Raw genomic sequence first — 18869 nt, 5'->3', positions numbered from 1 at the left:
AAAAGTGATTTGGTGGGAACACATCCTAAGTTCGAATCCCTGCAAAAGCATATTCAATCAGCCAAGATTTCTAGGGTGTCACTATTAGGCAACGTTACAGGGCCGCTGACTTGAGAGAAAAAAATTCATTTACGGGACTTAAGGGTCATGGGCATTTACCCTTTTTTTTATTGCAATATATATAAAGAGACTCTAGATATGACATTTAGTTTCTTACTTTTCTAAATATCATATCCTTGAATGAGGTCATATTTTCTATATTGAAATTGTTCATAACTAAACGCTCAACACGCGGATCCTAACTAGCTAAGGTGGCGCGAATATATCTATGTTGTCGACAAAAAATGATTTACTGCGATAGTAATTTTATCTTTGATAAATTCAAGTGACTAACACCATTATTAAAATCCCACATGACAGATTTATATTTGTTGCCTTTATAATCTTGACAATGAGCATCCAGAGAAGCACAAGTTTGACAATAATGCAATCTAAACAACATTCAAAGTGATAGTATCAAAACTTAGAAGTAGCATGGCATAAATTATTTTATGAGTCGATGCAACGCATAGATAATGAATCCAGATGTTGTTTAGATAATAGTTGTTTTTTGGTCTGTAATTTCAGCATATGATTATTAGTTATATGCGTAGACATAGATTATAAATGTTTTTTTTTTATAGAAAAACCATTAACGGGTAGTAATTCATGTGAACATGACATAGTAAAACCCGTAGGTTGATCGAGGGTCTTTATTATGGTTTTGTCGTTCCTTCTTTGTCTCTACTGTTTCAAAAACACGCAAGTGATAGTTTTTCTTCATATGCATATATTAAAGTAGTTGTATTTGTTCATGTCAATTTTTGGTTATACCTTAGCGATATCCCTATTTTGTTGTTCATAGTTTTTAAGTTTTTAATGTGCTTTTTTTTAGAACAAATTATATATGCAACATATATAATGGATCTTGGGCAACATTCTTTAATTGCATGTTATTTACGAAAGATTAGCTATAAACCAAATTAGTCCATGCAACTCACCGGTTCTCGAGTGGCAAAAATTGGTTTCCATTTTCAGGATAACTAGGATCTCCTTATCAAGTGTATCACACAAGATATTGATTCTTGAGTGGCAGACCAGTTTGTGATTGCAAAAACGAGGTTGGTTCAATATAGATGACAAAGATTAATCACATCATTTTAACATGTTAACATATGTTCTTTTTTAGCATCACACATTCATATTTAAGATTAATAGTTTAAGTACTATATATATTTTTTTTGTTAATCCTTTTAAATCTTATGTATCCTTAACATGAAATTAACTAGAGAAGTTTGTCCCTATACAATTTGTTTACACGTTTTAACTATGTCTAAACTAAAGAATGCTCATGTTGTACCTGGTTGATTAGCACTTTCATTTGTAATTATGCTGAATACTTTCTGTTTTGTTGCTTTTTTTTTACTCCAATGTATATATGTATCTATATATAGAGCGGGCGGGTTATACTATTTACTTCAAGTTATAAGATTGTTTGTAACTTTGTATTGTATGTAGTTCACAAATAATCGACGAGAAATAAAATAAGACCGGTGCAACGCACGGGTTTCACCTAGTGAACTAATAAATGTTCTTTTAGGGGATAGCTTCCTTACATAGATCAATGTCAGAGCTTAAGTTTTTATATGCGATGGAGGTCTATTTCTCTAGCCAAAAGTGTTTGCTTTTGCTGCCTTTGGTTCCTTACAATAACGTGTACTTGTCGCTCAATGTTACGGCTAACTGGTTAAGATAATTACATAACACACACTTCATAAACCATGTGATCATCCGAGAGTGAAAATGTAGTGATCTATAGAAATGCAAATTCATAGACAAAAATCCTAGGAGCATCTCCAAGGGAGAGATTTTTTCAAAAAGTTTTTTATTATTCTATCAAACTTTTGATTTAAATTAAAAGTTTTTCCTCCATTGAAATAAAAAGTTTTTTGTTAGTGACTGAGCAAAAGTTTTTTATGGATTAGTTTTTCATAAAAAGCTTTTGAACTCTCATTGTGGATGCTCTAAGGGCCATGTTTAGTTATTGAAAACATTTTTATGTTTTCGTTTTTATTTTTCAAAAGAATGAGAAGGGTTTTTTTTACCTTTAAACATTTTGAGAATAAGTTTATTTGCAAGTTCGGAAAACACGAAAAAAGTTTCATTTTTAAAATGTCAAAGTGGATAAATTTTAGAAAACCATAAAAAAGAATAGGTTTTAAAAATGTAGTTAAAACTTAAAAATAGGAAAACATGCATGGTTTCTTGTTTTCGATTAACATTATTTTGAAGAAAAACATATATGTATGTTTTCGGGTATTCCATTTTTCCCTTGAGTAGAATTTTTTATATAACAATCCTAATTTCAGCACCATAAGAATCTAAAGCTTAATCCTTCTACACTATGTGGTATCATCACTTCATAATCTACGTACGTACCGCCATTAATCATACCGATAACGTTTGTGCGGTCATGCTCGAAACCAAAGTACGTTCAATTCCCCTTCTCGATCTTCACTATATCTATATATTGTCCACATCACATTTATGTATGTATAAATATTTATTGTATTGATCGTATGTCACCGAATCTACATGACAGTAATATGCATTTACATGCATGTTTAAAAATATTCGAATCTGATGATACTTTATGTTAGGACATCAAAAATAATGACTACCAGACCATTTTGATGGTAAGTTGTGCAGTTTTGTATAAACGGCAGTGTAAGAATTAAATGATGGTAAATTATATATATTTCTTTGCTGTAAAACTTGGATTGGAATTAAAGTTTTAGACCATGAGCTTAATTGATTGAAATATAATATATAGTTTTATTTTGAATTAATATTATATTTTATATATTCAAATGTCAGCAGTCATCGTTACAACTTACATCGCGATCGAAGGGGATTATGGTCCACAAAATTTACATAATCGTGCTTTAGAAAAATGATACAAAGTGTGACATATCAAAATATTTACGTATATTTTATCTGCGTCAAAGTCAACAGAAATATCCCTTTCGGTATGATTGTTGCACTTTCCATGTATATGTTAGTAGCTACAGTACTTTAGCTTTTTTTTTTTTCTTGAAAAGTTGGTGACCATTGATAAATAGAACTATAGTTAATCTATCTATACTTTCTATACTATACTATACTACGAGATGAGTACCCGCGCAATACGGCGACAATGTCGATAACAGGTGGTGCTAGTGGCGGTAGTGGTAACAATGTAATTATTAATATAAAAGTAATTGACGTAAATGATCGTGTAGTTATTTTATGGTTAAGAGATTTATCTTTTGTAAATAACTTTGTTAAGAATGTTGTAGAGATATTAGATATAAATATCTAAATTAATTAATAAAGGAGATAGATAATTTGGATAAATATGAGTGTAAAATATTTTAGGGATATACTTGGTAGATTTAGTGTGAAAGTTAAGAAAGTGTTGAAAATTAAGAGTATTTTAGGTATTTTAAAAGTAAAGAGTTGAAAATAAAGAAGAGTGGTTTGTTTATTGATATACTTCGTAGTATAGATAAAAAAAATAGTTTTCTTTAGAAAATGTTAAAGGTTATATAATATTTACATATAGCACCCTTTAAAATATTTTATCCACACTATCCCTTAATATTAATAATTAAATTACACTATCAACTACGAGTATTTATTTTTCAAAATATTTTCATTAACCCTTTATCAATTATTTTTACATCAATAATTTACACCACTCAACACCATCTCCGCCACTAACAGTTGCCCTCACCACCACACCGTCGCCACAACAACTACCGCCGCATTGTGCGGATACTTACACCGTTTATAATAGCTTTTTATTTATAGAAATGTAGAAGTTTGTGTGATATTTACACGCAACACCGTTTAAAATGTTTTTATCTACACTACTCACTTAACACTAGCTAATAATTAAATTATACTAGCAATCAATTATCTTTCAAAATATCTCCATTAACCATTTACATCAATTATTGTAACATCAATAACTTACACCATTCGACACCACCTCCGCCACTAACAATCGCCCCCACCACCAGACCGTCGCCACGACGATTACCGCCGCATTGCGTGGGTATTGTGCTAATTACTCATAATACAATTCACTTATTACGCCCAAAAAGTATTTTTAATTAATATTATTGATTTTTAAACCATCGTAACTAATTGTATTTTTCAAATACTCATAAAACTTTTAATTTTTAACTACTCATTCACAATACACACCATTTTTTAATTTCAATTATCCATTTCACACCACTATTAATACTATTAACAATAATACTTATTTCACACATATTAACAACTTTAATCATATAAAGAACGAAGCGCGTAACACGATCAGGTCAAACAGGGTACCCCACCACCCACTATTAGCAGCGACGTCGCCGCAAATAGTGGGTTCCACTGACAGACTGCAGAGATTCAACGCGACCGTTTCACGTGCCATGGACCCCACTATTTGCGGCGACATCGCCGCTAACAATGGACCCCACTGACAGACTACATAGATTAAATCATACGCAAACTTATATGTATCACAATATTACTGATTCATGAGCGAATTGAACACAAGTAAATCCAAATGATCATATATAATAAAAGTATTATGATTCAAAATCAATATTATGAAAGAATCTAAAAACATATAAATGAATGAACTGGAGTTGTGTACGGTTCCCGGCCTTAACTTAAATATATATAAACGAACATATCTTTGTATTTACATATATGTTTATATTAAAAAACAAATGAATAAAAACTCAAGTAATCCATTAACTGTTCGTTAAATGCCCGGTTCGCTTAAGTCCATAATAAAGTAAATCGTTATCCGACCTATTCAAAGTAAATGTTGGGCACACGTTGTAGAATAGGATGTGTGTTTGTTAGTAACACTGCGAAAGCTTATAACTTGATCACTAAGGGGCAAGTCGTGGACGTGGTTCCCACTTTCAAATATATATAATGTAAATCAGCATGACCTGCGTTTTAATAAATTAATACCGTTTAGAAGCTGTTAACAAAGTATCCGTTAGTCCTTATTCGTATATATATTCATCATACAAGTTGTATATATTTATTATATCACGTACAGAACCTAATTAATAAGTTTAAAGATGTACCTAAAAATATGTAAATACATGACAAAATTAATGAGAAAGTTTAAAAAGAGAAAAATATGTGAGACATATATCAACAAATGAATAAATTTAATTTTAGGCAGAATTCACAATAGGCCATTTTAATTTGGCCAGTTTTGGGTGCGAACAAAGGAGACGGATAAGACATTATTGGCATAATCAAAAACATGTCATAAATATAAATTTTGACAGAAATAATGAAATAGAAATATACAAGTGTTCTGGATAACGAAATACTCATGATTGATGGAATAAGGTTTCAATGGTATACATACTCTTTTTTAGATAAATCATTTCGTACGCTACCTCTTTAAAGTTACGAGTCATATCTCATTAATGAATTTATTTCTTTAAAGAAAGACAATTGTACTAACATGCATCCACATTGGGAAATGATATTAGTTTTCACAGAGTTTTAATTTAATTGCCATGCACAAAGTATAAATTTTTATCATATATGGTAGAAGCCAGTAATGCTCATGTTCAACAAAACGCTTCATTTTAATAACACGGGTATGTACCACTTTTTTGAAATTATGCATATCCACAGCTTCGTTTTTTTAATTGGAATGAATAAAACTTATTTGCCAAAGGAACTTAAATCCATGACCTATTACTTGTTAGGTTATCATACAAGCTAATAAAACCAAGGTCCAAAAGTTTCACTATTTAAGTTTGGCCTAATTTAAATAACTGATGACTAAGAATTACAATTACCTAAAATTAAAATTAGTTCAATGGTAATATTTCCACTCTTTAATACGTTGTAGATAGACAAATGTATTCTCTTTTTTATAATAAGCTGGAAAGATATAGGGGTTTGCTAAATACAGCCTTTAAGGCTGTGTTTAAGGTGCATAAATTATTTGTACATTTACTATGAAAATCAGGGGTGAACTTTTAATATGAAAAATACAAGTTGTTTTATGCACGTTAAATACAGCCCTTAGGGCTGTTTAGCATTTCCCAAAGATATAAATAACCATACGACGTCAAAAGTATTTAAAGACGTGTAATAATATATCAATCACATATAACAATTTACGACACCATGTTTGCTTACAAAGTGTGTAGTCTTGAGATTAATTTGATCGCTATGACGCGCGTCGGGCTTACAAATGATCGAGTTACAGATTACTTTGATCGAAAAGTAACACGATCACACAAGTTGTTCGTAAGATGAAGAAAGAGGGAAGATCGAAATTTTTTTATTAAAAAGAAAAGGTATACTGAGTAAATAACAAAATGGGTGACTAGGAACTGTCAGTGGTCACTTCGTCCCCTACCACGTGTTGGCTACGTGTTAGCTCCGTTTCCTTTTCAAAGTATCAAGTTGCCAAACAAGCAAACAGCTTCCTGTTTTGGCATCAAATATTTTACTTACACCTGCCAAAAGTCTTGGATTAGGATGCCCCACCTCAACTATTATCAAATCCACACACTTTTTTTCCGTTTTCTTTCTTTTTTTTTGGGATCAATCATGGCATCTTATTTGTGATTTATGTCCAATAACAACATTTTAATATAGAGCATATTTGTATCAAAATGCCGACATGGTATCTAATACGAGTATCTATTTTGATTATGAAAAAAGTTGCCATTCAATTCGTGTTTTCTTTTATTCAATTCTTAAGTTGAATAACAGGACAGAAAAAACGAGTTTACGGTAGTGTATCACATTTATATATTCCATAATTTTAATGAAATATTTAAATCATAGAAAAAAAATTACACAAATCATGAAAGGTATATCGTTATTTAAATTCACATATTAATACTAGTAAATTTTCAGTTTTTAGTTAACGTGTAAAATCTGATTACATATATACATATGAACTATTCACATATTAATACTAGTAAATTTTCAGTTTTTAGTTAACGTGTAAAATCTGATTACATATATACATATGAACTATTTGCAAATAAAACATGAAACATATATATACTTACACCGTATCATATAGGTTTAGGTTTATGTGATAACCATTTAAATTAGAATAACTATGAAAACTTTTAAATTATAACTATGATGTTCTTATGTGAATGATATATGTGAACAATTTCGTTTACAAATGAGCCAATCAAGTTATAATTAATATTACTTATGTTCATCTATATACATATGAACTATTTGCAAATAAAACATGAAACATATACTTACATTGTATCATATAAGAAAAGGTTCATGTGAGAACCATTTAAATTGGAATAACTATGAGAACTTTTAAATTATAAATATGATGTTCTTATGTACGTATATGTGAACAATTTCGTTCACAAATGAACCAATCAAGTTATACTTAATATTACTTATGTTCATCTATGAATATTTCTCACATGAACCTTACCCGTATCATATATATTTATAGGAAAATGTTAAATGCAGCCCTAAGGGCTGTAAATGGACTTCCCACCTCGCTAGATCACATGGATTAGAGGTATCCTTCTCTCAACAAGATGTGTTGTTCTTGTTAATGGATGCCCAACTGATGATTTTAATTGCGAACACGAAATGCCCCAGGGAGACCCATTATCCCCTTACCTTTTTATTATTGCCATGGAGGCCTTCTCCAATGTGATCCAAAGGGCCTCAAACTTGGGCCTCATCTCCGGAATAAAACTCCCAAACTTCGGGCCTACTATTTCTCACTTCCTCTACGCAGATGATGCTATCCTAATCGGCTCTTGGTTTGCGACCCATATCAAAAACATATCACGAATTTTGGTGTGTTTTTATCTAACATCTGGACTTAAAGTGAATCTGCATAAATCCAGCTTTTTTGGTATTAACCTGCCTTCCAATGCCACCGACATCTCTACCAGAATACTCAAATGCAAGATTGGTGAATTCCCCATGACTTACCTTAACCTTATGACTTACCTTAACCTTGTGGCGGGCTCCAACATGAATTTGATTAAAAATTGGGCCCCGGTAATCCGCACCTTCGAAACCAGATTATCTCAATGGAAAGCTCATTCTCTCTCTCTGGGTGGTCGAATCACTTTGATCAAATCTGTGCTTAACAGTCTCCCAGCCTACTACTTCTCCTTGTATAAGGCGCCGGTAAGTGTTATTTCAAAGCTCGAATCTATCTGTAGATCCTTTTTCTAGGGGGGTATTATATCAAAAAAGAAAATTTCGTGGATCGCATGGGATAAAATCATTGCCCCTATCGACTCGGGCGGGTTAGGTTTGGGTTCTTTACATATCAAAAACCTGTCATTACTTTCCAAATGGTGGTAGCGCCTTCGTAAGGACCCCCATTATCTTTGGGGACGCGTCATCTCTTCCATTCACTTTTCTAAACATAATCAGTCCCATGTCCCCGTCAAATCGGATTTGGTTGGAGTTTGGAAAACGATCGCCAAACCTGACTCCCACCTGGTCCACTTTAACGTTTTCCTGGAGTCTTTTTTCACAAGTCGTGTTGGCAATGGAGACACAATTCGCTTTTGGCTAGACACATGGATTGGTAGCGACCCTCTTTCGGCCATATTTCCTGATTTATTCAAACTGGACAGAGACAAAACCTGCCTCATCAAAGAGCGATGCACTGGTAATGGGTTTTTCTCTCGGTGGCGATAGAACTGGTCTAAGCCCCCAACCTCTTCTAGTGAACTTCGACAACTCGAAACTCTTTTATCTCTGATCTCAAGCACTTATCTCACAAATTCAAACGATACATGGACATGAAATGCAGATCCTTCTGGCTCATTCACCACCAAGTCTATGCGGTACTCCCTCCAAAATGCTACACTTAGACCAACAACCTGGCCATTTCCTTGGAACCGTTTGGTGCCCCTGAAAGCCAACATTTTGGGATGGCGAATTGAACTAAATCGCCTGCCCACGAAAGATTCGCTACTCCACCGTAGTATTGTTGTTAACTCCCCATCCTGCCCCCTATGCAACATCTATAATGAGACTGCAACTCATTTATTCCTCCATTGCCAGTTTTCCGACTCTCTATGGATGCTTCTCTCTTCATGGTGTCGTCTCCCCCTGCCAGGCCATCCAATCCCAGAGAATTATTTGAAGTTCATATGAACGTTGACATTGATACAAGGAGGAAAAAGCTGGTTAACCTAATTGTTATTGCATATTGTTGGATTCTTTGGAAGACCCGGAACGATCTGTTATTCAACGACAAAGCCCCATCTCTCCGGTACGCGTTTAAAGAGCTTAAATCCCTTACTTTTCTTTGGATTGCAAATAGATCGGCAAACAACGCAATTGAGTGGCACAACCGGAACTCTTTCAATTTCTAGATATGATGTCGACTTTTCCCCTTAGTTGTAATTTTTCTTGTTTTCTACTATGAATTGTAATTCCTAGCTTCTCGCTAGTACGTTTCTTCTTATTATCAATAAAAATTTCTCTAAATGTACAAATAATTTATGCAACTTAAATACAGCTTAAGGGTTGTATTTAGCAAACCCCATATTCATATATTCACATATTAATACTAGTAAATTCACATTTTTTAGTTCACGTGTAATCTGATTACATATACATATGAACTATTCGCAAATAAAACATGAAACAACGAATGCTTACATCGTATAAATGTTAGATATTCCATAAATTTAGTAAAATATTTTTAATGATAAAAGGTATCGTGTTTCATGTATATTCTGAATACTAGTAAACTCACATTCTTTTAGTTTACGTGTTATTAACATGATTGCATACGTATGAATTTTGCGCAAAACATTCAACATATGCTTGAGGAAACTAGTTGAAAAGTGATAACTCGTGGTTGTAGCTGAAAACATATAATATTATATATTTAAAGCACAAAAAATTTATTATTATTATTATTATTATTATTATTATTATTATTATTATTTTTATTATTATTATTATTATTAATCCCTTACAAAAGTGAAGCTGTGAAGATAGAAGTGTCGATCAACTTATGAGTACTTATCATACAATTAAGCTTAACGGTAGTTCTTGAGTTATTTGTTAGAAGAAAAGAAAAGAAGTGGGATAATTTTTATTATTTGAAGATATTGAATATTTTTAAATCATTTTAAAAGTGGGGAGAAAATTTAGAGAATGTTTGAGATGACATTTTGAAATAATAATGTGATTATTACATGAACTTGATATGCTCAAACTATCTTTTTCCTTTATTCATTAATTTAAACTTTCTACCTAATAATGTTGGAACCATGAAGTTGTGACCTTCACCGATCATATATCAGTCTCAAATGATAATTGACAAATAATTGAAATCCTTATGTCTGTAAATATACGATGGGCGTATTTACCATTAATGACATAATATAGGGTTTCCCATTAGGTGATTAGAATTAAAGAGACTTATAATTCACATCACACAAAACACCAAGGGGGCTAAGTATAAATGTTATGTATATAAATATAACATAATTAAGTCATTAGTGACTAATCACATAATTATTTTCGCCCCCCCCCCCTCTCTAATTTGTGTGTGTGTTTTCTCTTCTTCCCCATCTAACCTATAATCATCTTAATTTGGGAACTGATCACAATGGCACGTATGCTGAATCAACTAACAGGTTCCTCAGGATCTTCAGGTTAGTGTTATTAATCATGTTTATATTATATTAATTAATACGAATCATTATTTTTCCAACATCTGGTATCAGAGCCAAGGTTTATGTTTTCTTGATTCGTATTATTATTAAAACCGAAAATGGTTAATAAAATTAAAAACGTGTTTTTTAAACAATAATAAGGTTTTGGTTATAATTTTGATCATAAAAAACCTTGTTTTTTCTTAGAAAAAATTGAAGAATCTTAATTGTGTTCTTCGTGTTCTTGATAAAACTCATCTAATTTCTTTGAGTTTGATCCTAATTACTCTTAATCTTGATGTTTAAATCGTGTTTTTTCACTCGAGCTCGACCACTGGACTAAACTACGCGAGCTCGACCTAAGCTCACAACTCGAGCTCGACCTTAACTAATCCAAGTCAAACTCGACCTTAATCATCTTGTTCGAGCTCGACCTTACATTGGACCACTCGAGCTAGACCTTAAGCTGCCCAGTTCGGCTTCGATCTTAACTAACAAGTCGACCTCGACCTCGACCTCTAACCTCGACCTAGCTAGGCTCGACCTCGAGCTCAACCTAGCCTAACCTCGACCTAGCTAGGCTCGACCTCGACCTCTAACCTCGACCAAGCTAGACTCGACCTCGACCTCTAACCTCGACCTAGCTAGGCTTGACCTCGACCTCGACCTAGCTAGGCTCGACCTCGAGCTCAACCTAGCCTAACCTCGACCTAGCTCCTACCTCGACCTCGACCTAGCTTAACCTTGACCTCGTCTTGCACTAGTCGAACTTCGACCTAAATTGTGGTGCTAGTCGACCCTCAAGCTGGCTAAACTTCGATCATAAGTTTTGGCTAAACCACGAGCTAGTCAACTTCGACTCAAGCTAGTTAAGTTCGACCTCAAGCTAGTCGAACTCGACCGTATATTAATTTTTTGATTTAGACTTTATTCAATTCGACGTTAACTTAAGTCGTCCTTTTTTGATTTAGTCTCTATTGAATTCGACATTAATTTTATTCGATTTTGATTTAGTCTTTATTGAATTTGAGTTTGAGTTAACCTAAATCATCTTTTGATTTAGTCTTTATCGAAATCTGAAATTATACGGCCTTAAAATAACAACCTTGACCTTAAAATAACCCCATAATTTTATGGTCAAATTTGTCTCTAACTTTTCAGAAATAATTTTTTCTAAGACATTTTTACCATAGTACTTTAAGGGTGAAAATTTTTGGTTGATCAACTAATGCTGACTCTAGGCATGTTAGATTACGACCTTGCCATTTGCCAGGATGAACCTGCTGCCATTACCGAGCAATCCACTAGGGAGCAGAAGGCGGCTTATGATAGATGGGAAAAGGCGAATCGCTTATCACTTATGTTGGTCAAGAATACAATCCACCTCAGCATCCGAGGAGCAATTCCTGATTCTGACAAGGTGAAGGAATACCTCAAATCTGTAGAGGATCACTTCAAAGGATCATCAAAGGCGCTGGCAAGTAATTTGATGCTGCAAATGCTTACTCTGAAATATGATGGTAGCAGTGGTGTTCGTGAACACATTATGAAGATGACTGACATGGCTAATAAGCTTAAGAGCCTTGAAATGGAAGTGTCGGATAACTTTCTTGTGCACTTCATAATGACATCCTTACCTGCTCGTTTTGACACCTTCAAAGTGAATTACAATGCTATGAAGGATAAGTGGTCAACGAGTTATCTAATTTTGATGTGTGTGCAAGAGGAGGAACGCCTCAAACTGGCACAACCTGAGTCTGTTCATCTTACCACCACTGCTAATTCTAAGAAAAGAAAGGGTAGATCTGGTAATTCTGGTAATAAGAATGCAAATAAAGTCCCTAAGACCAATCCTGGTGCAGTTGCTTCTAGCTCTAATCCCTTGAGTGGCAAACTTCATTGTAAATTTTGTCGTGCAAATGGGCACACTCAGAAAAGTTGCCCTAAATTCAAGGAATGGCTAGCTAAGAAAGGTAACGTACTTTATGCAATATTTGATTCTTTTATGACTGATGTACCTATTAATACATGGTGGGGTGACTCTGGTTCTATGGTTCATGTGACCAACTCAATGCAGGGATTCCTTACAATCCAGAAGCTACCAAAGGGCCAAAGAAAGCTTAGAGTTGGAAGTGGTGATCTCTTAGATGTCGAAGCCATGGGAACTTTAATTTTACATATGAGTACCGGAAAGACTATTAGACTAGTAGATACCTTATATGTACCGAGAATTACTCGGAATCTTGTATCTATTGGTAAACTTGATCTTGAAGGTTATGTAATGATTCATGGTAGCGGCAAGATTGCTATTACTTTAAATAATGAATTGCTTGGTCGTGGTTTTTTGGATGGATTACTGTATAAATTAGAACTAGATCATAAATTTTCCCAGTCTTTGTTGTCTCTTAATGTTGATGATGTAACTAAAACAAAGACAAAATCACCTAAGAAATTGGAGAATTCCTCTATCTTGTGGCATAAACGTCTTGGCCACATCTCACAAGATCGCATGAAACGACTCGTGAAAGATGGAATCTTACCTTCTCTCGATTTCAGTGATTTTGAAACATGTATTAAGTGCCTTAAAGGGAAAATGGCTAAAGTTAACAAGAAAGGAGCCACTAGGAGTTCCAACTTGTTGGAAATAATACACACTGACATTAGCGGCCCTTATTCCACATCAATCACTGGTCATACATCATTTATTACATTCATTGACGATTATTCGCGTTATATGCACCTGTATTTAATTAAGGAAAAATCTTAGTCTTTACAAACTTTTATTGATTATAAAACTATGGTTGAAAACCAACTCGATCGTAAAATAAAAGTTGTAAGATCAGATAGGGGAGGTGAATATTATGGCAGACATACTGACATTGGTCAAGCTCCTGGTCCTTTCCATAATTATTGCAAAGACCATGGCATTATTAACCAATACACCATGCCTGGTTCTCCTCAACAAAATGGTGTTGCTGAAAGGAGAAACCAAACCTTAATGGACATGGTGAGAAGTATGCTTGCCAACACCAACTTACCTAATTTCCTTTGGACTGAGGCCTTAAAAACAGCCATTCATATACTCAATAGGGTTCCATCCAAATCTGTCCCTAAAACTCCTCATGAGATTTGGACAGGTAAGAAACCAAGTCTAGCATATATGAAAGTATGGGGCTGTCCTGCCGAAGCTAAAATCTATAACCCAAACCTAAACAAACTGGACCCTAAAACCATTACATGTTTCTTTGTTGGTTATCCAGATAACTCAAAAGGTTATCAGTTTTACTGTCCTACCCATACTACTTCCATTACTGACACGCAGCATGCTACTTTTCTTGAGAACTCAGAGATCAGTGGGAGCACGACAAATCATAACTTGGATTTGCATGAAGTACAAGATGCGGGGGGAAACCACTCGTCGGTTATTAGTCCTCTGATAATTCCTCTTGTACCCAACGCTGCTCAAACCACTGATCAACCTTCTCCTAATCACAACGCTGCTAATATCAATGATCCTCCTTCTCCTAATCAGAATCCTCCTCCTAATCATAATGTTGATGCTGCGAATAATGAAGGACCTTCCGTTACAGAACCCAAAATTCAGCTTAGAAGATCATCCAGGCAACGAAGGGCCACAAATTTTGATGATTATGTCACCTTCTTAGCTGAAGATGAGGACATTGGAAAGCTTACTGATCCTACCTCTTATCAAGAAGCCATTAATAGTGACCAAGCCTCTAAATGGAATGACGCCATGATTGAAGAGCTTAATTCCATGAAACATAATGACGTTTGGGATTTGGTTGAACTTCCTGAAGGATCCAAACCAACAGGTTGTAAATGGGTCTTCAAAACCAAACTAGACCCGAATGGAAATATTGAACGCTATAAGGCTAGACTGGTTGCAAAAGGCTATACTCAAAAGGCTGGAATTGATTATCAAGAGACCTTTTCTCCTGTGTCTCGTAAAGATTCCCTAAGGATCGTCATGGCACTAGTAGCTCATTTTGATCTCGAGTTACATCAGATGGATGTCAAGACCGCTTTTCTTAATGGAGACTTGGAAGAAGACGTATACATGTGGCAGCCTGAAGGATTCATTCCAAAAGGTAAAGAGCACATGGTCTGCAAGTTGAAGAAGTCCATATATGGGTTGAAACAAGCGTCACGTCAATGGTACCTTAAGTTCGATGAAGTCATGAAAGGACAAGACTTCTTAAAGAATCCAGTGGATCAATGCACCTATCTCAAGATCAGTGGGAGTAACTTCATAATCCTTGTTTTGTACGTAGATGACATCCTACTTGCAAGTAACAACTTGGATATGCTGCATGAAACAAAGCGCATGCTTTCGCAGAATTTTGACATGAAAGATCTCGGTGAGGCCTCTTATGTCATAGATATCGAAATACACCGGGATAGGCGTAATGGTGTTCTGAGTCTTTCTCAAAGGGCCTATATTGACCGTATTCTGGAACGCTATAAAATGCAGGACTGCTCGCCCACTGTAGCTCCAGTAGTTAAAGGAGACGTATTCGGTTCTTTCCAAACCCCGAGTACTGAGATTGAAAAGGAGCAGATGAGGGTGATACCTTATGCATCTGTAGTTGGGAGCATTATGTATGCTCAAGTCTGCACTCGACCAGATATCGCTTACATCGCCGGTATGCTAGGACGTTATTTGTCTAATCCTGGATTGGCACACTGGAAAGCGGCTAAAAAGGTTCTACGATATCGGCAAGGGACCAAAGACTACAAACTAACTTTTAGAATGAGTGATGACTTAGAAGTAGTAGGATATTCTGATTCCGATTTTGCTAAAAGCAAAGAGGACAAGAAATCCACTTCTGGATATATTTTCATGTTAGCTGGCAGACCTATCTCTTGGCGGAGTCATAAACAGAAACTGACTGCAACGTCCACCATGATGGCTGAATATATTGTCGTTTACAATGCCACTTGTCATGGGATGTTGTTAAGGAACCTTGTCAGTGGACTTAAAATCGTCAATTATATTTCTAGACCATTGAAGCTTTACTGTGATAACTCAGCTGCCGTAACTTTCTCGAACAGTAACAGTTCGACTGGCGCTGGACTGTACCTCGATACAAAGTATCTGTTTGTACGCGAACGAGTTGAGGAAAATGTTCTTTGTATTGAGTACATAAGTACAAATGATATGCTAGCGGATCCGATGACCAAAGGTCTTCCTCCTAATATCTTCATAGGACATGTGTCGAAGATGGGGCTAACAAAAGATTTAATTTGATAGCATATTGTACTTGTTGGGTCATTATATTTAATAAAATTTTCCTCTGTATTCAGATTTTGTTTGTCTATTATTTACATTCAGCATGCATAATAATGTATGGACATTACTGTAACAAAATTTGTCTCAGTCAATTGATCATTGCTTATTTAGTTTTAAATCTGAGTCATAGTTTGACTAGTGGGGGTCCTGAGTTGATGTTCTTCTCTACGACTGTACTTATTGGCTATGATTTCGGTGTAAAACAAAATGAGTATTATCCCGGCCGGATTAACTGTGATATTCATAGATAAATGATCGCTTGGTCAAGTGGGAGAATGTTGGAACCACGAAGTTGTGACCTTCACCGATCATATATCAGTCTCAAATGATAATTGACAAATAATTAAAATCCTTATGTCGGTAAATATACGATGGACGTATTTACCATTAATGACATAATATAGGGTTTCCCATTAGGTGATTAGAATTAAAGAGACTTATAATTCACATCACACAAAACACCAAGGGGGCTAAGTATAAATGTTATGTATATAAATATAACATAATTAAGTCATTAGTGACTAATCACATAATTATTTTCGGGCCCCCCTCTCTAATTTGTGTGTGTGTTTTCTCTTCTTCCCCATCTAACCTATAATCATCTTAATTTGGGAACCGATCACAATGGCACGTATGCTGAATCAACTAACAGGTTCCCCAGGATCTTCAGGTTAGTATTATTAATCATGTTTATATTATATTAATTAATACGAATCATTATTTTTCCAACAAATAATATTTACAATACCCTTAATAAAATTATTTATAAAATATATCATGTAACCATAAAAATAACTACACTACCCTTTTACATCAAATACTTTTACATAAATAATCAACATCGCCGTCATCGTCGCCACCATCGTCGCTACCGTCAACCCTACCACTCGTCTCAGCCACCACAGCTATCGCCATTGTCGCCACTGTTACTGTCGTATTATGCGCATACATGTATAAAAAAAAGGAAGTAATATATCTACAACTACTTTTAGGTTTTACTACTATTTTAGTCATTCACAAAAATACTTGCATTATACAGTTGTATATTGTGCTGTGAATTATATACAATTGTTGTAGATGACTAAAAAGTATGTAGATATATCACTCTCCATAAAAGAAAAAATGACAATCATCAATTTTAATCACAAGTTGGTGGACCAATTTGTATTTATTGCAAAGATATTCAACAATGAATTTGATTGTAGCTTTAGTTTCCTTTCATCACTAATAATAATTCAGGCTGGTTTGAAAAATATTCTTCGATTCAGATTAAGTTTATATTTTGCTCGCAATTTTTTTTTTCAATCCAAAAGCTAAATCAAGAAAGCCATCTATTTGATATAAAAAAGTGATATTATTAGGGATTTTTGTTACATTTTTTGATCAAAATGACGTAATTGTATGAGCTCCATGATAACCTAATATTCAACTTTCCATAATTCTGTTTGTTTAAAGCTAAAAACTTCAACATTTGTCTATGTAAATTATTTAATAACTTTGCTGAAAGTTAGAAGTAAGATAAAATTTAACTATAATTCAATTAATGACATTTGTTGAGTTAATTAACTTAAAGTAGTTAAAAATTATAATTGATCAACTAAAACAGTTGTCTTAAAGTTACACACATACATATTTTCAATTTTAATATATTTTCGTTAGGTCTTATGAATATGGTATCCGCGCAATGCGGCGGCGGTGATGGTGGAAAATACGGTCTAGTGGTGTGTCGGCGATGGTACTATTGGTGGTGGTGGTAGTGTCAAGTGGTGTAGGTGGAAATTTTTAAAAGATAAGGGCTTAAAGTGTTAAGTATTAAAATAAGGGTTTAGAATGTAAATTAATTCATTAAGGGCAAATTTGGTAATTTATAAAAACTCTCTCATGGTGGGGTGTTTATTAAAGACATTTTGGTAATTTCGCATGTGACATTTTGGTAACACACTAACACTTTCCATTTGGGGGAAATGTATAATCTTTAATAAGGAGTATAAATAATAAGTTATATTAATTGAATATTGCAAGTGGGCAGTTTAAAAACATTTGTGGTATACCACGTAAACTAAAAGAATGTATAATTACTTCGACGTTCGACTTTCATTTAGACATTAACCTGACAGGAAGACTAATGGATATCAAATAATACTTGGGATCAGAGCTTCTTATCTAGACCTTACTTTAATTTGGTAATCAATTTTGATTAAACATGAGTATATATGGTTGGTTTATAGATAGATGATGATAGACATAGGTTATAGACGTATAGTAGGTTGTTGCCTTATGGGATTATTAATAATCAAAACTACCTGTTGAAATTATTAAAGTTGTATACCCTACCGGAATTTATTACTTTTAAACAACTTTATTTAGTGTTAAAGAAAAGCTGAAATTTTGCTCTTTTCATTATGAATAATATCATTATCAGCCTGTATTGCGTGTAACATCTATATCCTAGCAAAATATTTAGAATGGAAAATATCGTGTAATTCCTTGAACTTAATTTTTCTTTTTAACGTACAAGTAAATATTGAATACTAGTATTAATATTCAAAATTAAACACAAGGATTTAAAGAGAGTCTCTCGCCTCCCCTTAAACGACTAAACGCATTGGCGAACTTGATTGACCATTAATTCTCTGTGTATTCCATCATATTAATAATATATATTTTTTAAAAACTCCAAGATGGTCGGTTATCATCTTTTTTTGAACATTGGTCGGTTATCATCTACAGATTATATATTATAGAATCTCGGTAATTAGAGCGGTTTACCCGTGTTAAGCAATGCTTAT

This window comes from Erigeron canadensis, chromosome 3, assembly GCF_010389155.1.
Source record: "Erigeron canadensis isolate Cc75 chromosome 3, C_canadensis_v1, whole genome shotgun sequence".
Taxonomy (NCBI): domain Eukaryota; kingdom Viridiplantae; phylum Streptophyta; class Magnoliopsida; order Asterales; family Asteraceae; genus Erigeron; species Erigeron canadensis.
This window is presented reverse-complemented; position numbering follows the sequence as displayed.